Raw genomic sequence first — 24,550 nt, 5'->3', positions numbered from 1 at the left:
CTTTAATTTAACTATTAAAAAGGAGTGGAGTAAAAATAATAATAAAAAAACAGATTCCAGAAAAATTAAATAGCATATTTTGGAAATAAATAAAAATGGAATTCAGGAAAAGATTAAAGGGATTTCATAGGGCCCTATAAGAGCGTGGTAATTTCAACATTTACTATTACTTTTATGGTTAATATTTTTATTACTACTACTGCTAATAGTTTTGATCCATACTGGGTTTTTTGTTCAGTATCCATTTGAAAAACTATCGGTTAATTAATCTGTATCGGTCAGTGTGGCTCAACCTAGCTATCGGTATCTGCAAATCCAATATCGGTCGACCTCTAAAACAATAAGGCTACAAAATGTGTCTATTGCATGAACGCAGTCACCGGTATGACACGGTGTGTCTAAACCTCATTCAGCACAAATCCAAAATGTCAGTTTTCGGTACCGATACCAGTTAAAATCCATGGTTCTCGGGACCAATTTCGGTAACAGCAAAACATAAAAGTATGCTAATTAAAAAAAAACACATTTTTTTAATCCATCCATCCATTCATAATTTTCCGCTTATCCGGGACCGGGTCGCGGGGGCAACAGTCTAAACAGAGACGCCCAGACTTCCCTCTCCCTAGCCACTTCCTCCAGCTCTTCCTGGGGGACCCCGAGGCGTTCCCAGGCCAGCCGGGAGACATAGTCCCTCCATCGTGTCCTAGGTCTTCCCCGGGGCCTCCTCCCGGTGGCATCCGAAATAGAAGCCTAAGCCACCTCAGCTGGCTCCTCTCGATGTGGAGGAGTAACGGCTCTACTCTGAGCTCCTCCCGAGTGACCGAGCTTCTCACCCTATCTCTAAGAGAGCGCCCAGCCACCCTGCGGATAAAGTTTATTTCGGCTGCCTGTATCCGGGATCTTGTCCTTTCGGTCATGACCCACAGCTCATGACCATAGGTGAGAGTAGGAATGTAGATTGACCAGTAAATCGAGAGCTTTGCCTTACAGCTCAATCTACCGTTCCATCCTTCCCTCACCCGTGAACAAGACCCCAAGATACCTGGACTCCTCCACTTGAGGCAGGAACTCTCCACCAACCTGAAGTGGGCAATCCACCCTTTTCCAACTGAGAACCATGGCCTCGGACTTGGAGGTGCTGATTCTCATCCCAGCCGATTCACACTCGGCTGCAAACCGTCCCAGTGCACGCTGAAGGTCCTGGTCTGAGGAGGCCAACACGAAAACATCATCCGTAAAAAGCAGCGATGAAATCGTATGGTCCCCAAACCGGACACTCTCCGGCACTTGGCTGCGCCTAGAAATTCTGTCCATAAAAATTCTGAACAGAACCGGTGACAAAGGGCAGCCCTGCCGGAGTCTAACATGCACCAGGAACAGGTCTGACTTACTGCCGGCAATGCGAACCAAGCTCTTGCTCCGGTCATACAGGGAGCGAACAGCCCTAAGCAGGGGGCCGCCGACCCTATACTCCCAGAGCACCCTCCACAGGATGCCACGAGGAACACGGTCAAATGCCTTTTCCAAATCCACAAAACACATGTGGACTGGTTGGGCAAACTCCCATGAACCCTCCAGCACCCTGGAAAGGATATAGAGCTGGTCAAGTGTTCCATGAATTGGATGAAAACCACATTGTTCCTCCTGAATCCGAGGTTCCACTATCGGCCGAATTCTCCTCTCCAGTACCCAGTCATAGACTTTCCCGGGGAGGCTGAAAAGTGTGATCCCCCTATAGTTGGAACACACTCTCCGGTCCCCCTTCTTAAAAGAGGGACCACCACCCCGGTCTGCCAGTCCAGAGATACTGTCCCCAACCACCATGCAATGTTGCAGAGACGTGTCAGCCAAGACAGCCCAACAACATCCAGAGACTTGAGGTACTCAGGGCGGATCTCATCCACCCCCGGTGCCTTGCCACCGAGGAGCTTTTTAACTACCTCGATGACTTCAGCCCGGGTGATGGACAAGTTTTCCTCCGAGTCCCCAGCCACTGCCTCCTCAACCGAAGACAAGTTGGTGGGATAGAGGAGATCCTCGAAGTATTCCTTCCACCGCCCGACGATATCCCAAGTTGAGGTCAACAGGTGCCCATCTCCACTGTAAACAGTGTTGGTAGGGCACTGCTTCCCCCTCCTGAGGCATCGAACGGTTTGCCAGAATCTCTGAGGCCAACCATTAGTCTTTCTCCATGGCCTCACCGAACTCCTCCCAGACCCGATTTTTTGCCTCCATGACAACCCGGGCTGCAGTCCGCTTGGCCTGTCGGTACCTGTCAGCTGCCTCCAGAGTCCCACAAGCCATCCAGGCCCGATAGGACTCCTTCTTCAGTTTGACGGCATCCTTTACTTCCGGTTTCCACCACCGGCTTCAGGGATTGCCTCCTTGACAGGCACCGGAGACCTTACGGCCACAGCTCCGAGCAGCCGCTTTTTTTTTACTGTGTACTCAAACAGAAACTCCTAAAGTTGGGATATTTTCTTTAGAAAGTTTTGTCTTGGTGTTTTACACTTCCAAATAAATTTTGTTTACATATACCATTCCCCAAGCAAGTTATAGTAATTTATTACAATATTGTTATCGACGCTTTTAAGTGAAAAACAGGCCTATTTCGTTAATTAACAATAGAGGCGTGTCCAAAAACATTTCCATGAGTAAAGAAAATGGAAAGAGTGTTATATAATAACAAAACCAAACAAAACAAGTTTTTTTCTTCTTCTGAGAAATATATTTTCAATCTGAATATGAACAATAAACACAAACTATGCAGCATATAGTAAAAACAACTGCACAAATTTTCTTTAACAATACAGTGAAAATGATTCACAAACTACACACAAAATTACTGAAATATTCAGAGTGCATCAGAAAAAAATTATGCAAACTATCTTTATGAACTATATAATTATATAAACATAATATGCATAATATAAATGATAGATCCGCTGACTGTAATCTGCATCAGCATCGATTTTACCGGGACATCGCCTAGCGACCCAAGACTTAAGTCCCAGTGCTTTATCAGATATGTACCACTGTTTCAGCCTTGGCTTTGATTGGTTTTATGTCAAAGTACTCTGTCGTGTGTTGTTTTGTGCTTTTTCAGAGAGTTTTCTCATGCAAATGTTTTATTTTGTGTTTGTTTTCGTGCACTCACGACAGACTTTACTTTCACTTTGTTTTTGTTCGTATTTTTTTTAAAGAAACATGTTAAGTAGTATTTCAAAATACTACTTATTGGTTTATTATGGAAGAGTTTGAACAAATCTGGGCTCGTGGGTGGGTGTACGTGTCAATAATAATTTCTGTTTGGCTGAGAGAAACGAATGCATTGATTCTCCGAAACGTGGAGAATCTCTGCTTTACATCACTTTTCAAAGCCTTCAGATTGGATTAGCGGTTCTAAAGTTATTAAACATTAAAGAATAATAGCTATTTTTAGCCGTGGGTGGCTGTCTCGGTCTTTGAGGGTTAATTTATTAAATTTAAACACGTTTGGTAAATAAAGGGGATTTGCTATTAAAATTAAAACATAGAAGAAATATTGTGTGATTTATTTCTTTAAAAAAAATAAAGTTTTATAATTTTTTTCAACAATAGTAGCAGTATCGCATACATTCTACTAAATAATAGTAATATTTCTAGCACAATGCCTTTACATAAAAAAATTACTTATTTTGACGAGTTGCCATGAATACCTTCTCACCCAAAACTCAAAATTATGTCATTAATAACTCACCCTTGTGTCGTTCCAAACCAGTAAGACCTCCGTTCATCTTCAGAACACAGTTTAAGATATTTAAGATTTACTTACGGTCTACTGTCCATGTCCAGAAAGGTAAGAAAAACATCATCAGAGTAGTCCATGGGACATCAGAGTTGGTCCAAAACTAGCAAAAACTATGACTTTATTCAGCATTGTCTGTTGTGAGAGAGTTCAAATCAAAGCAGTTTGTGATATCCGGTTCACGAACGAATCATTCGATGTAAGCGGATCTTTTTGAACCAGTTCACCAAATCGAACTGAATCGTTTTATTAACGGTTCGCCTCTCCAATACGCATTAATCCACAAATTACTTAAGCTGTTAACTTTTTTAATGTGGCTGACACTCCCTCAGAGTTCAAACAAACCAATATCCCGAAGTAATCCATTTACTCAAACAGTACAATGACTGAACTGCTGTGAAGAGAGAACTGAAGATGAACACCGAGCCGAGCCAGATAATGAACAATAGACTGACTCATTCATTAGATCGCTAAACTCCAGTTTGTTAAGTGTTTCCTGACCCATTAGCCGTGTTTCCACTATCGAGCTAAGACCGGGCGTGCTAGTGTGGGCCAGGGGCCAGTCGCGTTTCCACTGTCACTTGATTGTGCCTGGTTGGGGCTTCCTCGGGGCCAATGGCCAGGTTTTTTCGGCCCGACGAAATCCTTGGGCCAAAGAGGGCCAGCTGGGGCTAGAGGAGGGGTTATGAACAAAGGCGGAGTTTCTCCGTGTCTGGAGAGCGTCAGCGCGGATCATTTCAGAAAGATAACAGCTTTAACACCAGCATTAAAGACTTTTTAAAATCAGTTGAGCTCAAAATTTACTCTTAGTCAACAGCAAGTGTTTGAAATAACTTGATCCAACGCGGATTATAATCACTAAACAAGGCAGAAATATTTATAAGCGATGTAAAAGACTATGCACACTAAACATTAACATTACAATGGTAAACATGGTAAATATGACCGCTTGGAGAATTCAGACATCAGCTTCTTATTCTCTATCACAATTGTGTATTTATTAAGTAACATTTTATCGGTCCTCTCGTTTCAAGAGTTTAGCTCCACGTAGCCTATCATAAAAATATAATAATGTTTTTGTTCGGGAGCCTTTATAAAAAAAAAAAAAAAGATATTATCATTCATTCTTAATGTGACGTATAGGCTACTGTGACTACAAAAAAAACAGTAACAGACTCAACTGAATAAGCAGGCTATTTTCATAAGCGTTCAAAATAAATAAAATAGATATAAGTGTATTTATGTGTGATTAATTTTGAGTCTTGATAAATTAAATCAATATGATCAATGTATCACTTATTTTATAGTTAAAACATCGATGCTTTTGAATTTGAATATTTAACAAAGCATGCCAACAAACGGACGCTTTTATCATGTTCGTTTTGTGATCGCGCATGTTCCAGTGATTTATTTATTATTCCTTTTCTGATAACTTCTCTTTGTTGGTGAAATAATGAGGTTGCATGACGTTGTTCTGAGAGGCGTGTAAAGGGCGTGTTTTAGTGACGTGCAGCGGAGCTACAGGCTCCACTGTGGAAACCCTGAGCTACTCTGGCCTCGGTGCCACTGGCTCGAGGCTATGAGCATTGTTCTGACCAATGTGTAGTCTAATGTAGAAGATTAGCATCTTTTCGAAAGTTAAGCAATCTACTAATGAGGTGTTTTGTCTTATTTTAAGATAAAACAAGTATGTTATTCACAGGCGATCTTTATATATTAAAGCAGGAGTCTATAAATGAGTTTTCCTGTGAACACAAAGGGAGAAAAAAGCATTTTCTCCCCGTCGGGGAATCGAACCCCGGTCTCCCGCGTGACAGGCGGGGATACTTACCACTATACTAACGAGGAGTGAGGGCACACACATTGTTGTATCTATTTCCTGCTACGCCAGACTCACTGCGTGTCTTTTCATGATAAAAACAAGAGGAAAAACTGGTTTTATAGCATTGCAGTAACAACAAAACACTGTTTAACTCATATCTTACCCTCATCTTGTATTGTGGTGATTATATCATGGTCTCCAGATGAGTTTCTTATGTTGTATCGCTCAATTACACACAGGATCTAAAATCAACACCCAAACAGAGCAGTTAGCACAATACTGAACTGAAATATGCTTTGTTAACCGTCAAATTAATTTAATATCTGTAAATGTAAAGGGACCTTAGAAAAAGCACCTTACAGTGACGTGTGTTTGGTGAATGAATGAACATTGATGGTGATTCCATATTAAAAAGTTAGGTTTGCTTCCTGTTTGTAGACCCTGGAAGTATTGGTGCTTCAGTGTGTAAAATATGTTGAAAAGAAGTTGTTGCATTGGCCGGGAATCGAACCCGGGCCTCCCGCGTGGCAGGCGAGAATTCTACCACTGAACCACCAATGCTCACATGACTGCGTTTCCCGCTCAGGAATTTTTGTGATGTCACATCAGTATCCTCTTAAACGTATTGAAAATAGACTAATAAACTAAATAGTCATCCATTCAAAAGGCGGACTAACCCTAAAAATACTCACTTTTAACAGACACCTCGACGTCCCAACAAGCTGCTTCTCCTTTGAACAGAGAAAGGAAAACATGAACAAATAGGTGAACATCAAACATATAAAGCACAACTGAAACAGCATTAAATATCTACTGACTTAAACTCTGGAGTCCCAGAACTACAAACAGCTATTAAAACTGTAAAAGTGAACTTATATTTGAAGAAAGACGTTTTTGGACTGAGGGTTTAATTATTAATCAACCACTAGGTGGCGCACCACGTCTAACATTTAACATTATATGCCACACTTCTAATGATTATCATACTACCAATTATATTTGGTTTCAAATTATATATATATATATATATATACTTCATATGAGTAGTTTTCACAAACCAGGGTTCCCACTCTTTCATGAACCCCAGATTCATGGACTGTTAAGGACTTTTTAAAGCACCATTTATTTTATATCAAGCACTTAACAAATTCACACCCCAGAGTCATGAAAGTCCTTACGTTACTTAACACTACAGTTTACTTACACTTAACATTTACACTTCAACATTTCAGAGTAATAATGTTTTTAATGTGTAGGTTTCATATATTTAGACCATTCTGAGCAGTTGTGTTCAAAGTAATTAAATGAAATCCACTCACGTCAGCGCTGATAATATAAAAATTCAATTTCTACAATATTGATCAAATATGCATCAAACTGGTTTTTGCTGTAGTTATTGAGCAAGATTTAAATTAGAAAGTATTTCTCAATTTTACAAATTTATAAAAAGTGAGTCAGTATCAACTTATTCTGTCCATACAGCCTATAAAAACAGTATTGATGTGTTTCACAACACTTAAGAAAGTTATTCTTAGTAAGTGTGGGTCATTTGTTGTGATTCTGGAGACTCAAGGTTGCAGTTCTTTCACACTTCACATTTATTCTCAATTGTTTTGCAGTTAACATGCATCTTTTCTTCTCCACCTGTTTTTATTTTTCTGACCCAATGAGCATTGTTCTGTCCAATGGTTATGCCTTAACTTTGAAATGTTTGTAGTGCATTAGTTCTGAATATTTCTCATGGGGATTTATCATTGTTGACTTCTCAGTCTGAGTTCAGCCTCTTTTTTGGCTCATTTCATCTGTAAAATAAAACCTGCTTAATAATTCTGCACACGTTAATAAGGAGTTTCTCATTTCCAGCCTTCATGGACAACTATATATCACTTCTGTATAAATTAAATACAAAAATAATAGTCGTTATTAAGATTGATGTGGTTTGGCATTGGCATAAAATGTCTTAAAGTGTGGTAATTAAAAACATGTAGGACCACTTTCTGTTCAATAATAAAAAATTCAGATCAAGAACTAGCTTTCCTAATCATGTGCACTCAGAACTGAATTTATTTGAACTAAAAAAACAAGTAAATAATAAAATGAGAACACATAAATGAATGACAATCAATAGCACAAAATAAATGTTTTCAGTTAGGTCTAACTATAATCTACTCAAGTGTAAAACTCTTCACTGAATAATGAAAGACAACAGAAGGTTTATTTAGGCTGCTGTCTCTTTAAGACCTAATGCACAGATCAATATACTGTTACACATGGCTCTATATTTACTTTTCTTTTTAGGAGCGCTTGGCCTACTAATAAAAAAAATAGGGAAACCTTCTGATCAATAATAAAAATTTTATTTAAAAAGGATCCCTTCTAATACAGAGGGGCCACAGAAGAACACAGAAGTGGACTGTAAGTACATTTTTTGACCTTTAATGGTGGCATGAGTGTAAATAAATTCACACATTAATGTGGAGGTTAATGTTTTGAATGTCAAATTTTGAATGCAGAAATATTAAATGATTTAAATTACTGAAATAACATCTAAAAATGAAAAGGAAACCCCCAGCAGGTGGCAGCGAGTCACTGATTTTATCACTGAATCATTAATTCAATGGTTTCATTTGAACGGCTGATTCATTCCTTCATCTGTTATTGGGTAATAAAGGCAGAACCTGTGGGGAATAGTATAATTATATTGTATAGCCACAATCCTGTGCAAATTCAAGTCCTGCTCTGTGTTCTCTGCTCATAACCCAACTGTGAATTATATCTTAAAAAGTTTGGTTTGCTCCCTGTTTGTAGATCACTTTATAATAAAAGTATTGGTGCTTCAGTGTGTAAAATATGTTGAAAAGAAGTTGTTGCATTGGCCGGGAATCGAACCCGGGCCTCCCGCGTGGCAGGCGAGAATTCTACCACTGAACCACCAATGCTCACATGACTGCATTTCCCGCTCAGGAATTTTTGTGATGTCACAAAATGTGATGTAAACGTATTGAAAATAGACTGATAAACTAAATAGTCATCCATTCAAAAGGCGGACTAACCCTAAAAATACTCACTTTTAACAGACACCTCGACGTCCCAACAAGCTGCTTCTCCTTTGAACAGAGAAAGAAAGACATGAACAAAGGTGAACATCAAACATATAAAGCACAACTGAAACAGCATTAAATATCTACTGACTTAAACTCTGGAGTCCCAGAACTACAAACAGCTATTAAAACTGTAAAAGTGAACTTATATTTGGAGAAAGACGTTTTTGGACTGAGGGTTTAATATTTAATCAACCACTAGGTGGCGCACCACGTCTAACATTCAACATTATATGCCACACTTCCAATGATTATCATACTACCAATTATATTTGGTTTCAAATTATATATATATATATATATATATATATATATATATATATATAGATATATAGATATATATATATATATACTTCATATGAGTAGTTTTCACAAACCAGGGTTCCCACTCTTTCATGAACCCCAGATTCATGGACTGTTAAAGGCCGTGTTGCAAGGTTAATTTTTTAACGAATTTGAGCAATTTGCTTGTTGGTAATAAACATTTAAACTGTTATCAATTGTATTTTATGTTGTTGGGTATCACAAAACGGAATATAATACGAAAAAGTAGGTACTATCTTACAGGGGTCTCCTTTCCCCCACAATGCATTGCATCACGTCACGTTGGGGAGAGAATTTACCAAAGCACGCCTTGAGAGCATTGAGAGTGACTAGAGAGACGAGTAGTAGACAAGAGTATTCAGATAACGCAGAGTATACATAAATAGATAAATACATAGATATATATAGATAGATAGACTACATATATAGGTAGATAGACAGACAGATAGATAGAGAGATATCGACCAACAGCGACCCAAACGCACTCACTTCCCCTACAGCACATGCTTTTCAGCGCAGTTTCCATGGGACAGCACCCACACAAACACCTGCCAAACACAGCGACACACACGCGGCTACTTTTGCAACAACATTTTCACCGGAGGAAGCGATAAACGCTTAGAAACATCCATATAGCTAGCGTGATGCCTTCTATTTCTAGATGACAAAGACAAAGTTTACCAGTACTTATCTGAACTAACGTCATGATCACTGCCACTAGATATAAATAAAGTGGAAACACGGCTGCTGCTCAATGACAGTAAAAAATAAATAAAATTATATATATATATATATATATATATATATATATATATATATATATATATATATAATGTATGTATGTATGTATGTGTGTGTCTGTCGTTATTGTGCACTGCTGCTCGTAGACTAGCTCCAGTGCTCATTGCTGCGATGCTAAATGATAGCAACTCACCAGGACACTTCAACTCTCCACTCATTCTCCTCAGACCATGCATTTGCCCTGTCACGGCTGACTCGATCGAAATTACACGGCTGCGGGCCATCATACATGTTGGCTACCTCTTCCTCATCCCAGTCAGGCGCTATAACATTAGTTCTGATGCTGCGCGCGTTACAGGCAGGTTTTTGAGCTCGTAATCACTATTTCATACCAACGACTTTGTACCGTTCCAGGCAAGTTACGCCAAACTTTCTGAACGCAATGAATTGTAACTAAATTATTTATTTTATTGCAACGTTACATTGACCTAAAATCGTTTATTCAACGTGTACCACTTGCATAAACACTGCATCCGTAGGCAGTTATTATTCGTAGGGGCTGTCATCGTTGTTTCGCGTGCTGTGTGACCTCGGAACTCTGAGTACATCGATCTAGTACGAGACACGAGTTCACGGGTGGGAAGTCACGGGTTTGATCGCCGTTCCAGTGCACTTTCACGGGTTTAAGGTTGGAAAAACACGGGTTACGGGTTGCCTGGAACGCGGCATCATACTAAACTCAGGCTACCTTTCCTCGACTTCTCCCCAACGTGACGTCATCGCCGAGTTGCGTAAAAAAAACGTTAATACCAAAAACCTTAAAAAAATAGGTCTTTAAGAACATTTTTGAGACATTTTAAAAATGATATACATATCTTGAGTGATTTATGTACCCATTAGTCGAAAGTGGTGGTTAACCTGCAACATGGCCTTTAAGGACTTTTTAAAGCACCATTTATTTTATATCAAGCACTTAACAAATACACACCCCAGAGTCATGAAAGACCTTACGTTACTTAACACTACAGTTCACTTACACTTAACATTTACACTTCAACATTTCAGAGTAATAATATTTTTAATGTGTAGGTTTCATATATTTAGACCATTCTGAGCAGTTGTGTTCAAAGTAATTAAATGAAATCCACTCACGTCAGCGCTGATATTAAAATTCAATTTCTACAATATTGATCAAATATGCATCAAACTGGTTTTTGCTGTAGTTATTGAGCAAGATTTAAATTAGAAAGTATTTCTCAATTTTACAAATTTATAAAAAGTGAGTCAGTATCAACTTATTCTGTCCATACAGCCTATAAAAACAGTATTGATGTGTTTCACAACACTTAAGAAAGTTATTCTTAGTAAGTGTGGGTCATTTGTTGTGATTCTGGAGACTCAAGGTTGCAGTTCTTTCACACTTCACATTTATTCTCAATTGTTTTGCAGTTAACATGCATCTTTTCTTCTCCACCTGTTTTTATTTTTCTGACCCAATGAGCATTGTTCTGTCCAATGGTTATGCCTTAACTTTGAAATGTTTGTAGTGCATTAGTTCTGAATATTTCTCATGGGGATTTATCATTGTTGACTTCTCAGTCTGAGTTCAGCCTCTTTTTTGGCTCATTTCATCTGTAAAATAAAACCTGCTTAATAATTCTGCACACGTTAATAAGGAGTTTCTCATTTCCAGCCTTCATGGACAACTATATATCACTTCTGTATAAATTAAATACAAAAATAATAGTCGTTATTAAGATTGATGTGGTTTGGCATTGGCATAAAATGTCTTAAAGTGTGGTAATTAAAAACATGTAGGACCACTTTCTGTTCAATAATAAAAAATTCAGGTCAAGAACTAGCTTTCCTAATCATGTGCACTCAGAACTGAATTTATTTGAACTAAAAAAACAAGTAAATAATAAAATGAGAACACATAAATGAATGACAATCAATAGCACAAAATAAATGTTTTCAGTTAGGTCTAACTATAATCTACTCAAGTGTAAAACTCTTCACTGAATAATGAAAGACAACAGAAGGTTTATTTAGGCTGCTGTCTCTTTAAGACCTAATGCACAGATCAATATACTGTTACACATGGCTCTATATTTACTTTTCTTTTTAGGAGCGCTTGGCCTACTAATAAAAAAAAATAGGGAAACCTTCTGATCAATAATAAAAATTTTATTTAAAAAGGATCCCTTCTAATACAGAGGGGCCACAGAAGAACACAGAAGTGGACTGTAAGTACATTTTTTGACCTTTAATGGTGGCATGAGTGTAAATAAATTCACACATTAATGTGGAGGTTAATGTTTTGAATGTCAAATTTTGAATGCAGAAATATTAAATGATTTAAATTACTGAAATAACATCTAAAAATGAAAAGGAAACCCCCAGCAGGTGGCAGCGAGTCACTGATTTTATCACTGAATCATTAATTCAATGGTTTCATTTGAACGGCTGATTCATTCCTTCATCTGTTATTGGACGGGCAGAACCTGTGGGGAATAGTATAATTATATTGTATAGCCACAATCCTGTGCAAATTCAAGTCCTGCTCTGTGTTCTCTGCTCATAACCCAACTGTGAATTATATCTTAAAAAGTTTGGTTTGCTCCCTGTTTGTAGATCACTTTATAATAGAAGTATTGGTGCTTCAGTGTGTAAAATATGTTGAAAAGAAGTTGTTGCATTGGCCGGGAATCGAACCCGGGCCTCCCGCGTGGCAGGCGAGAATTCTACCACTGAACCACCAATGCTCACATGACTGCGTTTCCCGCTCAGGAATTTTTGTGATGTCACAACCATCAGTATCCTCTTAAACGTATTGAAAATAGACTGATAAACTAAATAGTCATTCATTCAAAAGGCAGACTAACCCTAAAAATACTCACTTTTAACAGACCCCTCGACGTCACAACGAGCCGCTTCCTCTTTGAACAGAGAAAGAAAGACATGAACAAAGGTGAACATCAAACATATAAAGCACAACTGAAACAGCATTAAATATCTACTGACTTAAACTCTGGAGTCCCAGAACTACAAACAGCTATTAAAACTGTAAAAGTGAACTTATATTTGGAGAAAACCGTTTTTGGACTGAGGGTTTAATATTTAATCAACCACTAGGTGGCGCACCACGTCTAACATTCAACATTATATGCCACACTTCCAATGATTATCATACTATCAATTATATTTGGTTTGAAGTAATATATATATTATGTGCAAAATATATCTGACTTTAATAATTAAAATAACGTATTTAATACAGAAGTGTGGCAACGCTCCATAAGTTCACGAAAAAAAAGGATTCTGTTTGTTTGCTTTATATTACAAGAGTACAAATCTTCTGTTTTTTTGTTTATAGTGTGCTCAAATGAAATTAAACAGTTTGCTGAAAATATTTTAGTTTTTTCTGTCTCGGAGCCTGGTTTACACGTATATTCTAGCAATTCAAACTTACATCGCAGTCTGTCAAAATAAAATACTGTCAACTAAACATTTAAAAGGTTACACTGATCAGTTTAAATAGACCAGTATATAGGGCTGGACGATTGATCGAAAAAGTAATCAAAACCGAAATTCATAACCTCTAAGCGACGTAATTTTCCCATGTCGTTTATTTCATTGTTTTAATCCTGTTAACACTTCCCCCTTAAAAGCACACTAGCGCGTGTGTAGCCACATGACTCTGCCCCGTCCAGTCAGTGGCATAAAAGCAAAACACGGAGGTGAACACCAGTTCAACACACAGTGATGGCACGTGAGCAGTGAGCTGTGTATTATTATATCAAGCTACCATGTTCACGCAGCTGCATTCTGGCACAAACACTCATATAAACAGTAGCTATGAAGATCGCGAGCACAGAGGAACGTAGAAACTAGTTGTCAGCACTGTCCTGTGATTTATACAACTTAATATAGCATGTTTGTGTGCAGCGCACATTATTGGGAAAAAATGACATTGCGATATTTTATTTTTCTACGATATATATTGCGATATGAAATCTAATATAATTTTTTCTTACAACCAAAAATGGGGTGAGCACACTTACATTCTCTATTTAAATGATTTAAACATCGACACCATTGTGTCAATTGATTAATATGCGCGAGGGAGAGAGAGCAAGACAGCACTCGTGTTGTTTGAAGACGGTGAGCGTGCAGCCAGGGCTCGCTCGCTCGCTCTCTTTCTCTCTATCGCACTCTCTCTCTCGTGTGCACTCTCTCTGTCTCGCGCGCTCTCCCTCTATCTCTCTTGCGCGTTCTCTCACTCCCCTCTCTCTCTGTGCCCTGTCAAACTGACAGGACTTAAAAATGCATGCATAATGTGTTTGATAAACATGATAAACTTTCACTCTATGATGGTTAAGATGTGCAATTAATTCGCAAATCACATCAGCTGGCCCGTATGGTTAATGAATAACGTATCAACTACGACAGCCTACATCGCACATCCTGCGATGTGACTATCCTGGATTCGTGCATCGCAATATCGATGCTTAAACGACACATCGTGCAGCCCTAGCACACATGAAGCACAAGCGCGTGCATAGAGAGCAGTGGTTGGCGGTCGCGCTGCGGGTTCCCGGTTTGTGTCCGTTCTCGGACTGTTCTGTGTATTTTAACTGTAGAAAAGGTTGTTCCGAGTCGAAACTACGATAGAGAAAACTACATCAGTATATCATCATAAACACAGCCGCTTTTGTCTTACGTGAACATAAACAGATGAGAAAGAAAACACATGTGCAGTATTTTTGCTTAAAGAGACAACAGTCTAATAAACGCGCTGCCTGTCATTAATGTTAATCAAAGAACAAAAGAAAATCATCCACTGATCTTGACTGAATATATTTAATAACTTTACTTGATTAATCTTTATTTTATTTATAAAAAGAAAACTATGCAGTGTTTTTAAACTTTTAATTACAGTTTCTGTACCTGAAATTTTGCTAATTGATTTGTTTGTTCCTATCTTATTACTGACTGTTTACTTGTCTTTAACACTTTAATATTTGAAATTTATATTAATCTTGTTGTTTTTGCTATGGTATTTTTTTAATCACAGGCAAAATTCCTCTTGCATTTTTTGTAGGCTGCTGATTTTTGCTCATGTTATTCAGCTGCAACAGAATGCTTTGTAAAAATATTTGACATCTAAATGTTTGACAAACTTTTTTTTATATTGGATTTTTTATTTTATTGGAATCGAAATTAGGAATCATTAAGAATCGGAATCGATAAGCATGTGAAGAGGATTATCTTTTGGAAACATTTGGATTTGTGCTGAATGAGACTTGAGCAATAACCTCCAAATAGGGCTGGATGATTAATCGAAAAGTAATCAAAACCGAAATTCAGAACCTTTAACCGACTTAATTTTCCCATGTTGGTTATTTCCACTGATCAATATTTATAACTGGATCACTCATCGCGTTCTAAACTGCCAACAGGCAGTGAAGCCACCGGAAGTGTTCAATCCGCCATCTTACTAATCCCTACCAGCAGAGAGCACCATTGAGTTACATTCAAACCGCTGTCCTAAAATAACTCGATTAGAAGCTGATCAGCCAAACGGGACTCGTTTAAATGTTATGTGTAATAAAATAATGTTTACTTCAGATGTTATCTGCAGTGTTTCTGGTCTTTTGGGACAGGATAAGCGGTATATTTAAATCGTGTTGGTGGGTGTGTCTGCTGCGCACTGACGACACAGGTAACTGATCAAACACAAAATAGGCTTATTTCTTTATGAACAAAGTTATTCAGGAATTATTAAACAAACGTATTAGCATCAGAAATGGATTTTAATATATTACAATTAATTACACAATTATGTTGTTATTATTTCTCTATAATGAAATAAAAAAAAAAAATTTACTATCTGGGAAATAAAGCTTTGTATTTATTTCTTAAATCCGTACTGTATATAGTCAGTTATTTCTCTGAATAAATTCAGATTTCAGAACGAACACTTTGTAGTTTTCTCATTAAAATCATACAAATTCCTATTAATTCCTATTAAGAACTTTTTCGCACACTAGGGATTACCAATATGGCGGCGCAGCGGCTTCACTTTAATGACCTCATGAGCAATCCAGTTCTATATTATAGATCAGTGGTTATTTCGTTTTTTAAATTCTGTTAATACATCCCCCTTCAAAGCACACTAGCGCGTGTGTAGCCACATGACTCTGCCCCGTCCAGTCAGTGGCATAAAAGCAAAACACGGAGGTGAACGCCGGTTCAACACATAGTGATGGCGTCTTGCGTCTTCACTAAACTTTGTCAGTTGTATTTGTTTTATAGTTTGGACGTTCAAGCGATTAGACAATCTGATGTGTATTATTATATCGAGCTACATTGTTCGCGCAGCTGCATTGTGGCACGAACACTCATATAAACAGTAAATGTGAAGATCACGCGCACAGAGGAACGCAAAAACTAGTTGTCAGCACTGTCCTGTGATTTATTACTAAAGTAGCTTAGAATCTCAAAACTTATTATAGCATATTTTTCTAATTTTAAGGAACTAGGCTATTTACAACCCACAGCTTCACAATAATATAGAGACAGTATGACTAATTCACACACGCAATCACTTGTACTGGTACTTGTGCCAATTTATCTTTATCTGATATTTATTTATCTCTTACACCGAGCAATAATCTATAAGAAATGTTACAAGCATAGATAAAATAACTTCTGATAGTGAGCTATGATGTCAGATCAATAGGACAAAATAACCCACCTTTAATAGTCGATCTCAACCGTCTGGCTGAGGCCAGTCTAAAAAGACGATCAGGAAAGTTGACAGAACGCTGCTGCATGTCGTCATGAGAGCGTATCTTTTTCACGTGTTATTAAGCCTGGCCACTTCCCAATTTTACCTTTCAAAAAACATTAAAGCATTCAAACACAAGACAACCTGACCCCAGCTACGGCCCTGCTTACAGTACAAACCTTGCCAGTGAACTATGAGGGCAAAAAAACAAAACAGAAACAAAATGATCATTCATTAATCGTAATCGAGGTAAAATGTTCAATTAATCGAGGTTTTGACTTTAGGCCATAATCGTCCAGCCCTACCTCCAAATAAATCTAGCCAAAGCCACGCTTGTTTGTCCTCATCTGCACACATGTACTGTGACGATCTAATGCACTGTAAATGCCGGATTTTTAAGGAATACCAAAGACTTTTGCACTGTCTGTTTATATTATGAAAACTGGTAAATATAACAGTGAAATTCCTTAACCCCTTTCTAGGCACCTCCTTTTTTGGCATGGAGACAGAAATGACATACCCAAAATAAAAAGGTTTCTGCTCATGATTCTTTCTGACTAGATACATATTCAACATATGTTCACAAAGCTGACACTTCAAAGTTTACTGTTCAGGAATCAGAATCACTCAGACTGTTATGATAATAGAGATATATAAGCTCAAACATAAAAACAAAAATAAAAATATTAAAAACATATTTTTTAAATGTATTTAAAAATGTGTTGATGTAAGATATGAGTTTAGAAATAGAGTGTAGCTAAAGCCACAAGTCTTTCAAAACTTCATTAGAAATTTCATAATCGAATCTGTAAAACTGTGAATTTTATGAAATATTTTCTAAGGCCATGTCATGTGTGTTTTTTAGAGAAGGCAAATCAGATTGATTTATGGCCCTTGTCATCTCTGTAAGATCTCATATGTAAACTCTTCTGTGTATTTTGTATGTGTGTTGGCTTTGCAAAACTCCCCGATTTGTTGTATTGTTCTCACCAAACGAGTCTTTCACACCTCCGCCAGGTACGACACATTATCCGCATTATTCTTTTATCATTATTCTTTTGTTTTTATTCCACCTTTATTAGCATTGATTGTGGTTTTTCAGGCTTTATAAAGCAACAAAGCAGCAATCTCACTTCAGTCTCTCTTTGCATTTAGCCCTTATTTATCAAAAGTCTTACTATAAAAATACAACAAAACATTTTCTTACGACCTTAAGTGAATTATTGAGACAAAAATGCATTATGAAGAAGAAAAGCACCTGCTATTAGTAGCATTAGAGCTACGTTAGCATCAAGCTACATCACACAATTTATGAAATTATTAGTACACTTTTATACAAAACTCACTTTAAACTCCGATCGAGTGTTTATAATAACTTCCTTTAGCGATCAGGGGTGGAATTTGGTCGTTTACTATTGTAAAAATATGTTATTTGTAGCCTTTTTCATCGCTGCACAAGTTAGCATTTCCGATGTACATTTTTTTTTATATTTTATAAAATGCCCCAGATCTCAAGAAAATCTCATACCAAGCTTTTCTATCGTAATCGCGGGTTTATTATTCGGATATTTCGTGTATACAGAGGTGTTTCAGTGTTGTTGTGAGCAGATATGAACCAGGAACTGTTCACGAACCATGTGACACGATCTGACGCTGTCTGGTTTTGGGACTGTCAGATTGACAAGCCGAACGTCCAATCAGAGTCTGTCTGGGTCACAGCTCGCGTACACGGAAGTAAACACACAGAGACGGCTCTGGAAGAGGCTATTTATCATCAGATCGCGTAAATCAGTGGAAAATGAATAGAAATGACGATTCTGTCCGAAGAAATATGAAGTAAACATCAGTAAATATATCCATATATCTCCGCAGATATGCATCTTCGGTCTATAAATCCTTATTGACGCTGTTCAGTGAGTCTATGTGAACACAAATAAACCGCTCTTGACGTGACTGAATATGAGTGAGTGGTGAATTTCTATTCAAAATGGGGCATAATACGGATTTATTATTTTGCACTCCTGACATAAATCACTAAATATCTCTCACTGCAACAATGTTGTATCAAAATATAGGTCAAATATCGAAGCTAGAGTCTTTAAACTTTCAATAGATGCACAGTTTGTCCAGATCAAGTAAGAGAGTGATGTTTAATGTGCTGTGAAAGTGAAACAATAATAAACTGGGGCCGTCAGCAATGTTTGCACGTAAAGGGGTTAATAGTAATTCCAAATGGCCATCGTCCGTTTCTCTATTCATACAACAGCGGTCAAGTAAGTGCATTTATTCTGTGATCTCAATCGCAAACAATACAGTCGAAATGTTATGACAGAACACAGACCGGCTGAACGACGCTTTAATTAGATCGCTAAACTCCAGTTTGTTAAGTGTTTCCTGACCCAATGAGCATTGTTCCGACCAATGTGTAGTCTAATGTAGAAGATTAGCATCTTTTCGTAAGTTAAACTATCTACTAATGAGGTGTTTTGTCTTATTTTAAGATAAAACAAGTATGTTATTCACAGGCGATCTTTATATCTTACATCAGGAGTCTATAAATGAGTTTTCCTGTGAACACAAAGGGAGAAAAAAAGCATTTTCTCCCCGTCGGGGAATCGAACCCCGGTCTCCCGCGTGACAGGCGGGGATACTTGCCACTATACTAACGAGGAGTGAGGGCACACACATCATTGTATCCTTTTCCTGCTACGCCCGACTCACTGCGTGTCTTCTGATGTTAAAAACAAGAGGAAAAACTGGTTTTGTAGCATTGCAGTAACAACAAAACACTGTTTAACTCATATCTTACCTTCATCTTGTATTGCGGTGATTATATCATGGTCTCCAGATGAATCTCCTATGTTGTATCGCTTAATTACACACAGGATCTGAAATCAACACCCAAACAGAGCAGTTAGCACAATACTGAACTGAAATATTTGTAGATCATTTTATAATAAAAGTATTGGTGCTTCAGTGTGTAAAATATGTTGAAAAGAAGTTGTTGCATTGGCCGGGAATCGAACCCGGGCCTCCCGCGTGGCAGGCGAGAATTCTACCACTGAACCACCAATGCTCACATGACTGCGTTTCCAGCTCAGGAATTTTTGTACCATCAGTATCCTCTTAAACGTATTGAAATTAGACTAAAAAGTCATCCATTCAAAAGGCAGACTAACCCTAAAAATACTCACTTTTAACAGACACCTCGACGTCCCAACAAGCTGCTTCTCCTTTGAACAGAGAAAGGAAAACATGAACAAATAGGTGAACATCAAACATATAAAGCACAACTGAAACAGCATTAAATATCTACTGACTTAAACTCTGGAGTCCCAGAACTACAAACAGCTAGCTATTAAAACTGTATTAAAACTGTAAAAAAAGTGAACTTAAAAGTGAACTTATATTTGGAGAAAACCGTTTTTGGACTGAGGGTTTAATATTTAATCAACCACTAGGTGGCGCACCATCTCTAACATTCAACATTATATGCCACACTTCTAATGATGATCATGATACCAATTATATTTGGTTTCAATTGTATATATTTGGTTTTGCATAATTGAACCTTTTAAAGTTTTTAATTAATATGAATAGTTTCCACAAACAGAACACGGATTTGACTGAGATTAACTTCTGTTAAGATACAGGTCTTTATCAGGTGACGTCACACTCACGAGAATCAAAGTGCATTTTGAGTATCGCAGCCATTTGTAAGGTATCAAAGTTTGTAAGCAGGGTTTTTCCTGGGTCAGAATTGGTCTTCGGTGGTGGCTGACCGACATGGTCATCCACACACAGCAAAGAATACCCTAGTACCCACATGATCGCAAGCCCAATATTGACAATAAATGTTAAATTTAATATAAATACAAAGAAACTAGGGGTGGCACGGTTCAACTTTTTCACGGTTCGGTTTGTTTCACGGTTTTAGAGTCACGGTTTTCGGTACAGTTTGTTATGTGCTATGTTTATGGAAAAACTATACTTTCTAATAATAATAATTAAAAAAAATTCTACTACAAGCAACTGCACAAATAAATACAATAGAGCAAAGATACAAACAGTGATTTACCTTTTTTTTTCTTGGGCAGGTCTAGCATAAGTTTTTAGGTACAGAAATTGAATAAAGTAATCAAATGTAAAACAGCATTGCATATTGGACTGTATAAATTAAAGATTGTTCTTTAATAACATTATAAAAGCTCTTTAATCAAGAGTTGAACCCAGTTTGTTTTACGTGCTATTCATAGCAAACCATATTACAGATGCTTTGTCAAATTTAAATTGAACCGCGGTCCCAGCACGAGCCGTGTGTGGTGAACCAAATGGCTTGGTTTAAAAAAAAAAAAAAAAAACCTAAAAGCAACAGTTTTTTTTTCCTATTTATTCATGAAAAAGTTATTATTGTCATCCTTTTATTGCCCTCTTTACAAAAAAAAAAGCTGTGATTTTTTTTCCATGACTGGCTTTCATAGTTTAGAAAGATAAAATAATTTTTTGATAGACCTGATAATAATTTTAGTATAACCATATCAATTGAAAACGTAGCGTTAAAAGGTGTAGTAGTGTTATTTTTTACCATATAAAATGTAATAAATTAGCAGCTAGCTAGCAACAACTTTCTTTGTGCTTTGATCTAGTTTCATCTCACTCCAGTCTAACTTTAAACTAAATGGTTTTATAGGTAATTAAGTGCACATTGTCTTAGGCCTATACATACTGAGGATTATTAAGGCTAAATTTTACTAAACACTCTTGCTAAATGTGAGTAAGCACACTTACTTTCTCATTTTATTATTTTTGCGTTTATTTTAAGTTATGTCAGCTGCATGTGCGGAATGCTTATCACAAGTTGTAAGAGAAGATAAGGCAACTTTTTTTTGACTGTAATTCACACCCAGCGGTAATTCAGCCAAAAATATTTTCCGAATGCACCACGTGAAACGTGAATTTGGTCTTCGGTCATTCCGACTAGGATGAGTAGATTTTGATGCGAGGAGAGAGCAAAGACAGAACTGAAGACGGAGAGTGCGCGCGCGGGGGGAGGGCGCTGTGCTCGTTCTCTCCGTCACTCTGTCAGTCGCCTGCTTCACTCACAAAACCCAATTACAGATCAAATTAGGCTTTGGCGGAACAAAAAATAGTTTAAAAAAAATTTCAATGTAGGAAAAACCCTGGTAAGGTACCATTTGTAAGGTATAAGTAAGTGGGGGTGGTTAAGAAAAAACCCATTGCAGCCAGCTGAGACGATGACCCACCAGACCAGAGGAGATGAGCTTCACACTGAAGTCCGAAGGAGAGTTTAGATCCGAGCCTAATTAAATACTCCTGAACAGACTAATTCAAGACCTCTATGATCAATAGAAAGTTACAAGATGAGTTTGATTGAGATTTGAGCTAAATTCTGTAGTAAGTGTACTCTAGAGTTGAGAATCCCTGCCATAAAGTTTTTTTTTTATTTCCTTATGCTGCTTTTCATGTCAGACATAAGAATATTAAATACTCGTGTTAACCCTTTGCACCTCAGATTGGATCTGTTTACATGGACACTACTAATCTGATCGTAATAGGACTAGAAGCACAATCAGAATAAAGTCACATGTAAACATGTCAATTGGATTGAATTGGCCATATCTGACTTAAATTTCTCGATCAGATTGTAAGGGGTGGTTTATTCCTTTTATAATCGGAGCGAGGGTATATGTAAACACTTGATGGGATTGTAAACCAAAACTGGAAAGTACTGCGCATGCGCAGTGATGTAGAAATAGCGTAATGACGTATGACGTGCGGAACGAGCTGTTCTTCCAGGTGAATAAAGTGTCATAAATAAGTGTCCTGTCATTATAAATCTCCCCTTTCACTCAGTGTATATGTAAAGTGGAACAGGAGTCCTTGTTTGATGACTCGTTTTGGGTGCAGGAATGTTTTTTTAAGTAACATTAAGCAGCACAACAGTCCATGCGCTGGTTGTCGCCTAATTAGGACCCGAAGTAGATGTGCTTTTAAAAACAGCATGCGGCAGCAGCGGGAAACTCTGTATATTCATGCAGTGCGCATATCTCAAAAGGGTAAATCCGATCAAAAGCTTGTGACATAAATGTGCACATAAACCCAATCACTTTATTTAGCATTCATGTAAACACTACATTCAGCTTCGTCAATCAGAATGAATTTCTTTCGGATGGAAGCACAAAGTGTCCATGTAAACACACCTAATGTTTTAGACAACAGTGACAGAGACAAAAATATGCCTCACTAGTTTGTGGAGTCCTTTGGACAAAATAGCATTTATATAGACTGTTTTGAGATTTCCACAGAGAAACCATTCAGTGTGAAAGTGTGTCAAAATATCTTCTACCTACAAGCACTGTTTAGTGTTTGACAGGTCGTTTAGCACTTTTAAGAACCCAAGCAGAAAGGGTTATCGGAAATGTTTGGCAGAAGCATCAAATCATCTAATTATTATTAATAATGTATTCAGCTTTCTTTTTAGTACATGCACTATGTCCACTTAAGAAAACAGTGTGTTGATGATTCATCATGCTTCTGTTATGCACTTTGAAACTGATTTTTATCACATTGTAGCATTAATAATAAAGCATGTAAGCCATTTTCATAATTGTGTTTTTGATTGTCTCCTTGTTATCAGCCAAATGAAGTATGGGAAATTGTAAAGAAACAGGGCAAGGTTTAATGGTAGAAACTCACATGATGCAATTACTTACAATTGTGCAAATTGTGCAAATAAATGGTAGACAAAAGCAGTTTTTGTATACTGTAAGCAGAGGATAATCACATATCCAACGGGGTTGGAGGCACTCAAACTTTTTGCCTCAGGTAGTATGGATTAGTATTACTTTTTAATCATCAGTGACAAATTATATAAATTACGATTCCTAAAAAATTGCTGAGATTATATCAGTACCTTACCTACTTGGTTTGCATCTGTTTTCTCCATGATGACGATTAAATCGTTTTTTACTACATGGCTCTGTCCACTTTCAGTTCACTGCTCAATACAACGATACCTTCAAATGCACCTCGGTGACGTCACACACAATATACATACGACACGTGACTGACAAAGAGCGATTAAAGTATGACGGTTAATAACCCCATAAAGCCTGATGTCATTAAGGGAAAAAATATATATATTACATAAAACTTAACGTTGGAAGACGTTCTTGTGTGGTCACTAGAGTGCACTTCAAACCCAATAGTCTTGAAACTACGTTATACCGATGGTTAAAAACGAATCAATTAACGTTAAACAAATGCAAAGAAAACTAGCGTTTTAATTTGAAAAGCGGGTCTATTTGGAGAACTTACCTCGATCGTGATTTCGCACTGAATAAAGACAACCATGAGCAAGAAACGTGAAAACAACTTGGTATGACTTACGACGTAGCACCAGCATAAGAAACATCTTATGAAAATAACATTATCTTCTTGTAATAAATGAACGATTATTTAATGTAAATCTTAATAAGTACGTTAAGATAGTAAATCGTTAACGTTACACGACGTTATGTGGAAATAAAAAAGCTACTCACGTCTTTTGACATACGCACCATCATTTGAGCCTAAAATTACGTTGATTGTGCTTTTATCAAATAAAGTTCGGGAGAAATATTTCGATTAACAAATCTTTTTTTTTTAACGTCAACTTAAAACCTGTTTAGGTAAGTTTTCGACCAAACGTAGAAACTTAACGATACTCACCAACAAGACGGAGCGGTGCATAATCTTCAGATATCCTTCATATTCTCCCAAACGTTGATTTCGACGCCAAACTACTTAAAACACGTTAGAATTTCGTTCAGGATTGTATTCGACATAAGAATGGACAACTTTTTGCAGAAATAATCGCTAATTATCGTCTTCTCCGTCCTGTGGTGAAACGCGCTGTCCTCCTCCTCACTCTCCTCAATGGCGTCCGTTGAGATTTGAACTTTAAGTGGCGGGAAATAAAA

The 24,550-nt window shown here is 37.4% G+C and overlaps 1 long non-coding RNA gene and 6 other non-coding genes across 7 annotated transcripts; all 7 read right to left on the bottom strand.

The window, feature by feature from the left end:
• Positions 1-5,563: 5,563 nt before the first annotated feature.
• Positions 5,564-5,635, bottom strand: trnad-guc (transfer RNA aspartic acid (anticodon GUC)). Its single transcript has one exon. It is a non-coding gene; the product is annotated as a tRNA-Asp (tRNA).
• A 186-nt stretch (positions 5,636-5,821) lies between these two features.
• LOC113075422 (uncharacterized) lies at positions 5,822-24,509 on the bottom strand. The gene is made up of 3 exons (XR_003280932.1): positions 24,300-24,509; positions 19,763-19,801; positions 5,822-5,851 (listed from the first exon to the last, which is right to left on the bottom strand). It is a non-coding gene; the product is annotated as an uncharacterized LOC113075422 (long non-coding RNA).
• trnag-gcc (transfer RNA glycine (anticodon GCC)) lies at positions 6,100-6,170 on the bottom strand. Its single transcript has one exon. It is a non-coding gene; the product is annotated as a tRNA-Gly (tRNA).
• trnag-gcc (transfer RNA glycine (anticodon GCC)) lies at positions 8,478-8,548 on the bottom strand. The gene has a single exon. It is a non-coding gene; the product is annotated as a tRNA-Gly (tRNA).
• On the bottom strand, positions 12,470-12,540 carry trnag-gcc (transfer RNA glycine (anticodon GCC)). The gene has a single exon. It is a non-coding gene; the product is annotated as a tRNA-Gly (tRNA).
• On the bottom strand, positions 19,169-19,240 carry trnad-guc (transfer RNA aspartic acid (anticodon GUC)). Its single transcript has one exon. It is a non-coding gene; the product is annotated as a tRNA-Asp (tRNA).
• Positions 19,574-19,644, bottom strand: trnag-gcc (transfer RNA glycine (anticodon GCC)). Its single transcript has one exon. It is a non-coding gene; the product is annotated as a tRNA-Gly (tRNA).
• Positions 24,510-24,550: the final 41 nt, after the last annotated feature.

The sequence above is a fragment of the Carassius auratus genome, unplaced genomic scaffold (assembly GCF_003368295.1).
Source record: "Carassius auratus strain Wakin unplaced genomic scaffold, ASM336829v1 scaf_tig00017056, whole genome shotgun sequence".
Classification (NCBI taxonomy): Eukaryota; Metazoa; Chordata; class Actinopteri; order Cypriniformes; family Cyprinidae; genus Carassius; species Carassius auratus.
Note: the sequence above shows the minus strand (reverse complement) of the source record. Positions and strands in the feature narration are given on the sequence as shown.